This window comes from Calliopsis andreniformis, unplaced genomic scaffold, assembly GCF_051401765.1.
Source record: "Calliopsis andreniformis isolate RMS-2024a unplaced genomic scaffold, iyCalAndr_principal scaffold0022, whole genome shotgun sequence".
Taxonomy (NCBI): Eukaryota; Metazoa; Arthropoda; class Insecta; order Hymenoptera; family Andrenidae; genus Calliopsis; species Calliopsis andreniformis.
Window position 1 is genome coordinate 13,113,469 of NW_027480432.1, and position 6,000 is coordinate 13,119,468.

The following is a 6,000-nucleotide window of genomic DNA, read 5'->3' on the forward strand; positions in this document are numbered from 1 at the left end:
GCTTACTAGTTCAATAGCTATAATTTTTTAAAGGAAAGGTAGCACTTAACTTCAAACAGCTGTAAAATCGACAATTTTCGAAATTTTGAAAAATCCTTTGGGGTACGTTTAAACATCGTTAAAGACTACGACATATTAAAATTTGAGCAAATTACAAGAACTTGCTCCGAAACGTGCCCGATTTCGCGTGGAATGACCCAAAAGGAAGTGCAAACATGCTGATGGACGCAGGAGCAGATATCACGTTATTAAAGATAGGAAAGGTACTAAGCGATGTACGCGCAGAAAATGAAACAGTGGCTCTGCGGGGCACAGTCCACATAGAAACTCAAACATTGTGCTTGATACAATTAAATGTACAAATTGAAGACAGGGTTATAACACATCCCTGCCGACTAGTTCAGAACGACTTTCCTGTAGAAACTGACGGAATTTTAGGACACGATTTCATGACTAAACACAAGGCCTGTATTAAAATAAACCAATGTCTAGAACTACACAGAACCAAATTTTCCTTCCGTAGCAACGATAACGTAATATGTATTAAAACCAAGATCAGAAACTATTATCCTAGCAAAGTGTCAAGACACAGAAGAAGGAATCGTTCCAAAGCGATTTATAAAACCAGGTGTTCATAGGAAACCCATTAATAATAGGTAGGAATGCCAAGTGTTTAATACCTGCCCTAAACACTACCTCAGAAGAAACCCCTGCAGACATACCGACAGTAGAACTAGAAAAAGAAATTACAGTGGCGACTATGACACACAGATTCACAACGTACAATTTCTGCAAGGTTGGAAGAGAATGCAAACCTCACGTTCCAAGATTGGATTAGACACAGACTACACAGACTAAACTGTTTTGTATACTTAGACGACATAGTAGTTTACGGACGCACGTTAAAGGAACACGCCGAACGTCTAGCTCTAATATTCGACCGTATTCACGAGAGAGGGCTAAAACTCTATCCAGACAAATATGAATTCTTACGAAAAGAAACAGTATACGGAAGACATTTGATTAGCGAAGACAAAAAAAAACCAGATCCTTCGAAATTAGATGCCGTCAAGAATTTTTCAGTCTTCAAAGGGGTTAAAGATGTGCAATCATTTCTAGGTCTAGCAGGATGCTATAGAAGATTCATACAGCATTTCTCAATGACGGCGAGACCCTTCACACAACTACTCAAAAAAGATCAAAAATTTAGGTGAATCTCACAAAAACAAGAAGCTTTCGATATCCTAAAAGAAAAACTAATGATGGCACTGCTATTACAATACGCCGAATTTTTAAAACCATTTATTCTGACAATCGACGCCTTAGGGAAAGCAGTAGGCGCGATCTTATCCTGTAACGTGCGTAGCGCGGTCGCGTTGGTCGGCGGAATGTTTTCTGCTCAAACGCTACGCGCGTTATCAGTACACTCGACAATGAAGTAGAGCAGTTACTTCACCCTCGATTATAGATCAATTACTGTGGGTTCGTTTTCGTCTAGTCCTATACAGGCCCTGTAGTGTATACTTGTTCGAGGAAGGTGGAGGTTTGTTTGAAGGTCTGATTATTAAATATACTGTATTGCGGTTGCAATATTAAAATAGGTAATATATTCTGATGATAAACACAATTTAAAGAACATTAAACAAGAAAGTCAAGTAAAACAAAAATATAAAAGAATTACAATAATAAAAGAAATGAAAAGAATGTACAATGAGGGACTCACCAATCTACTGGTTACTTCTTTACAAATTATATATATTTCTCCTTGAATTACTTTATCCGATTTTATCTGATCTTTATCTGATTTCCAAATACCTGGAGTACTATAGACTGGATATACCTGGAAAACTACACACACGCACACATACACACACACGATTAAAGATATTACTATATTATTAAGCCGAATACTATATTATTGGATATTAAGAAATAATTAAGAAACAGAGAACTATTTGAATTCTAAAACTAATTGAAACTTTAAAACTATTTGAAATTTTAATACTATTTGAGATTTTACGTGCTGCTATGAGTCTATTCACTCCCGGCTCACTGCACTTCTGAGTGAATCTCTGCTCGAAACTATTAAGAGAAAACTGATAGAAAACAGAATAATTAGCCCCTCGTCGCGTACCTCACGACGTGTCAACGAAAAGTGTCGAAGCTTGGAGCACTCGGCGGGACCCAGGCTGGGCTAGCTACCAAAAAGCTGATGCTGCATTATTGTAACCTGACGGCAAGTCGCGGCCGCTCTCACGAGGCTCGCCTGAAATCACGTGTGTGTGCATGGTTTATGTGTCCTTTTAATTTCTGCACTTCTCAACCAGTAGGTTTGGTGATGTTCTCAACCATTCTAAATTCTGAATCCGCATTCTTACATACTCGTATTCATTCGCACAATAGTAATCCCGGATATATGTATATAAAAATATGTATATGTATAAAATATAAAATTAGAAGGATAATAATACAAAGGTGAACATTATGATTTTACCAATGAGGCAGTATATCGGCAAGTATTTGGGAAATATTCGCAAAACTATTGCATCCGTTGTGTAGGCAATTTTATTATTATTAATTTTATTGGAGAACCACTGGGCGTCCAAAGATTCTATGTATTAACCGGACGTTAATATCGGGTTGCTGCAACGGCAGCTCGTTGCAGGATTCGAGAGACGTTCACGACTTACTTTATGCTAACGCCAAATATCGGGTGGCAACTAACTGTCGCGACGACGACAATTCCTCATGGGAAAGGAAAAGAAAAAAAAAAAAGAAATTTTAATCGTTACGGAACGTAACAATCCCAAGAGAATCCAAGTCAGGACCTACCGATAGCATACGCGAGTAGAGTCTTGAACAAAGCAGAAATAAAGTACAATACCATTGGAAAAGAATGATTAGCTATAATATGGGCATCACAACATTTCCGACTGTATCTATACGGCCCTAAGTTTACCATAGAAACCGATCATAAGCCACTCACTTGGCTTTTTAACGTGATAGACCCAGATTCGAGGTTAATGAGATAGAGATTAAAATTAGCCGAATACGACTATATTACAGAATACAAGAGTGGTAAGACGAATAAAAACTCAGACGCACTCAGTAGAATGTTTGCGATTAGAAGGGGCCAGGGGAGATCAAGAAAAGAAACAGTAGATAAGCACGATGAAATTGAAAGTATAGACGTCGATAACGCCAGCGATAAAGACGAACCTTCACAAGACGAATACTGACAAACGAGTGACCTAATATACAGGGTGTCCCAAAACTATGGGACAAGCCGAGACATGCATATTTTTCATGCAAATAGAAATCGAAAAGTCCTGTACCGTTTTGCAATCTGGAGCTTCATCTTCGAGATATCGGTGATTGAAATTCAGGTATTGGACTTCCGGGGCGCGCTGTTCAAATCCCAGTCAGCCGAACGTGTGACCACACACACGCGAGTTCGAACGCGAGAAGCACGCGTCGGTGAACATACACACGCGTATACTGCTGATGTTACAGATGTTAATGCACTTCCATGGTATGAACTGAACAGTTACTTAACTTTTTCACTAATTGTAAGTCATAATAAATGTTCCAAGAGCAAAGGCAGCTCATTTTGTAAAAACTCCAAGTACGTCCTGGCTGGCTGTAGAAGTGTGAAGAACCGATATCCTGCTGTTTTACCGAAATCGCTGTATCTGGCTGCCGACTGTACACGCGCCTATTGTCCCTCGGCAGTGGACAGGGGTAACATAAGAATCTGGTCACCACGTGTACTAGCCGAAGTAACGTACAGATTAAAAAAAAATAGCTTATTGTTCAGAACGAAGACGTCTGAACTCTTAAAAGGTGTCCTTTTGGGGTGCTTTTCCAAATGAAGCAAGCTGATATTTTCCAGACACTCCTCGAGAAGAAATAACTGCATGTCGTGAGACAAGTGGGTCTTTACCTCGCTCGTACCCTTCTTAGATTCTATGAACCAAGACACTTGGCACCGTCGTAAATTTTCCACACAAACAGCTAATACTTTCTATGCTGTATTTTTACCATTTCTCTGCCTGCTCTTTTCAAGTTTCTCAACCAATCTTCGTTCATTTTCCAGCTTTCTTAAGTGTTAAAGGAACCAATAATGTTTTTTCGAGGTATCCCCTTGACTTGATCTGTTAACATGCGGATTCTAACAGTCAGAATCATTCTTTGAGCGAAACCGAGAGCATCGTAAAAAGATTTCTGAGGACAGATATTATTGGTGTCCAACTAACTATTAGCTTAGTTATTATCTAGTTTTTACCCTTAATTATTGTTTAGACTTTAGTTTAAAGTAGTGTGTGGATTTTAGTGTGTGTCATTGTGTAGGTTTTAGTGCGTTATTTTCTAAGTTGTAGTGTACTAAGATTAGTGTTTTGAACTTACGTCGAATTAAAAACTCGAACGTTAAACAATGTTCTCCAACGAAGAGTACTACGATATGATGCTTGCATTAGGTGAATTATGACTTACAATTAGTGAAAAAGTTAAGTAACTGTTCAGTTCATACCATGGAAATGCATTAACATCTGTAACATCAGCAGTATACGCGTGTGTATGTTCACCGACGCGTGCTTCTCGCGTTTGAACTCGCGTGTGTCTGGTCACACGTTCGGCTGACTGGGATTTGAACAGCGCGCCCCGGAAGTCCAATACCTGAATTTCAATCACCGATATCTCGAAAATGAAGCTCCAGATTGCAAAACGGTACAGGACTTTTCGATTTCTATTTGCATGAAGAATATGCATATCTCGGCTTGTCCCATAGTTTTGGGACACCCTGTATACGGAGGACGAAAAGAGACGTATCTTATACGAATATCACGATATCCCCTTTGGCGGACACTTAGGAGTCAAACGAAAACTAAAGCATATCAACCTTTAGGAGGGAATTTCTTTTTTTTCTGGTAAAAAATGTCGATACTTCAGTATTTTTTATAAACAAAACTATAGCATTAATTAATTTATACCTTCATTGTATTATATACATTTTTTCAGTTCAATTCACTTCGAAATACAATTTAAATTGCCCGTGAACTAGGACGCTTCGCACAATTGCTTCATTAACAGTTGATATGATATTTACCCTCCATTTCATCTGAAATAAAAAATTCTAATGAGGTTTTATTTTATATATATGTAATTATCGTTTGATCTACAATTAATAACAAGAAATTATTTTTCGAAAAATGGTAGCTGTTTAAATGCAAATGTCCGATTTTTGTCAAAAAATTTCCCGCATTTTTGATAATTAAAAAAGTAGTATATAACCTATCATCTTGCCTGTAGGTCAAACGATAAAAGAATTCTTTATTAACTTACAGTTAAAATTTCAAGTTGATCAGTGCAATACTTTTTTTTAAATTGTGTCAACCAGCTGCAAAATCGTTGTTTTGAGAAAAACGCGTTTAAAGTTTAAAATGCAATTATTAAACGAATATTAAGTACTTACAACTAATCAGCTATACCAGGTCTGTATATTATTCCTTCCTGTTGCTCGTTGAATCGATTTTTTCCAAATTTGCCATCCTAGATAGCACACGACGTCTTGAAGATGTCTATTTTATGTTCATGTGCTTTTGATGTGTCGTCAATGCGTGTTCCATCACACGCCATAGGGTGTCGCTTCGGTGACGTACTGCTTTTGTGCGCATGCGTAATGGAAATCGTCCTGCGGTATGTGCGCAAGCGCGTTGCTCGTCGCTGGCGTGATGATTTGATCTACGGGATTGAGGTTAGGATATGGATTAGGGGTTTACATCACTGCCATTGTCCAGATTTAATTATCACTCATTATTTATTAAATGTAGAAGAAGAACTTTTAAAACTCAATTTCTTCATAATTGAAATCGTAGCTGGTTGTTACACCTCTCCTATCGTGGAAGCCCTCGTCCTCGAAGGTGAGGGTTCTTCCTGTTATCGGTGGGATCTGCTTCACCTCCGCTACTTGGCTTTCTTCGGGTTCTTTCCTCGTCGTGG

The 6,000-nt window shown here is 38.3% G+C and overlaps 1 long non-coding RNA gene across 1 annotated transcript; it reads right to left on the bottom strand.

The window, feature by feature from the left end:
* Nucleotides 1-4,980: 4,980 nt before the first annotated feature.
* Nucleotides 4,981-5,732, bottom strand: LOC143187196 (uncharacterized). The gene is made up of 3 exons (XR_013003165.1): nt 5,474-5,732; nt 5,344-5,398; nt 4,981-5,119 (listed from the first exon to the last, which is right to left on the bottom strand). It is a non-coding gene; the product is annotated as an uncharacterized LOC143187196 (long non-coding RNA).
* Between the last annotated feature and the right edge of the window lie 268 nt (nt 5,733-6,000).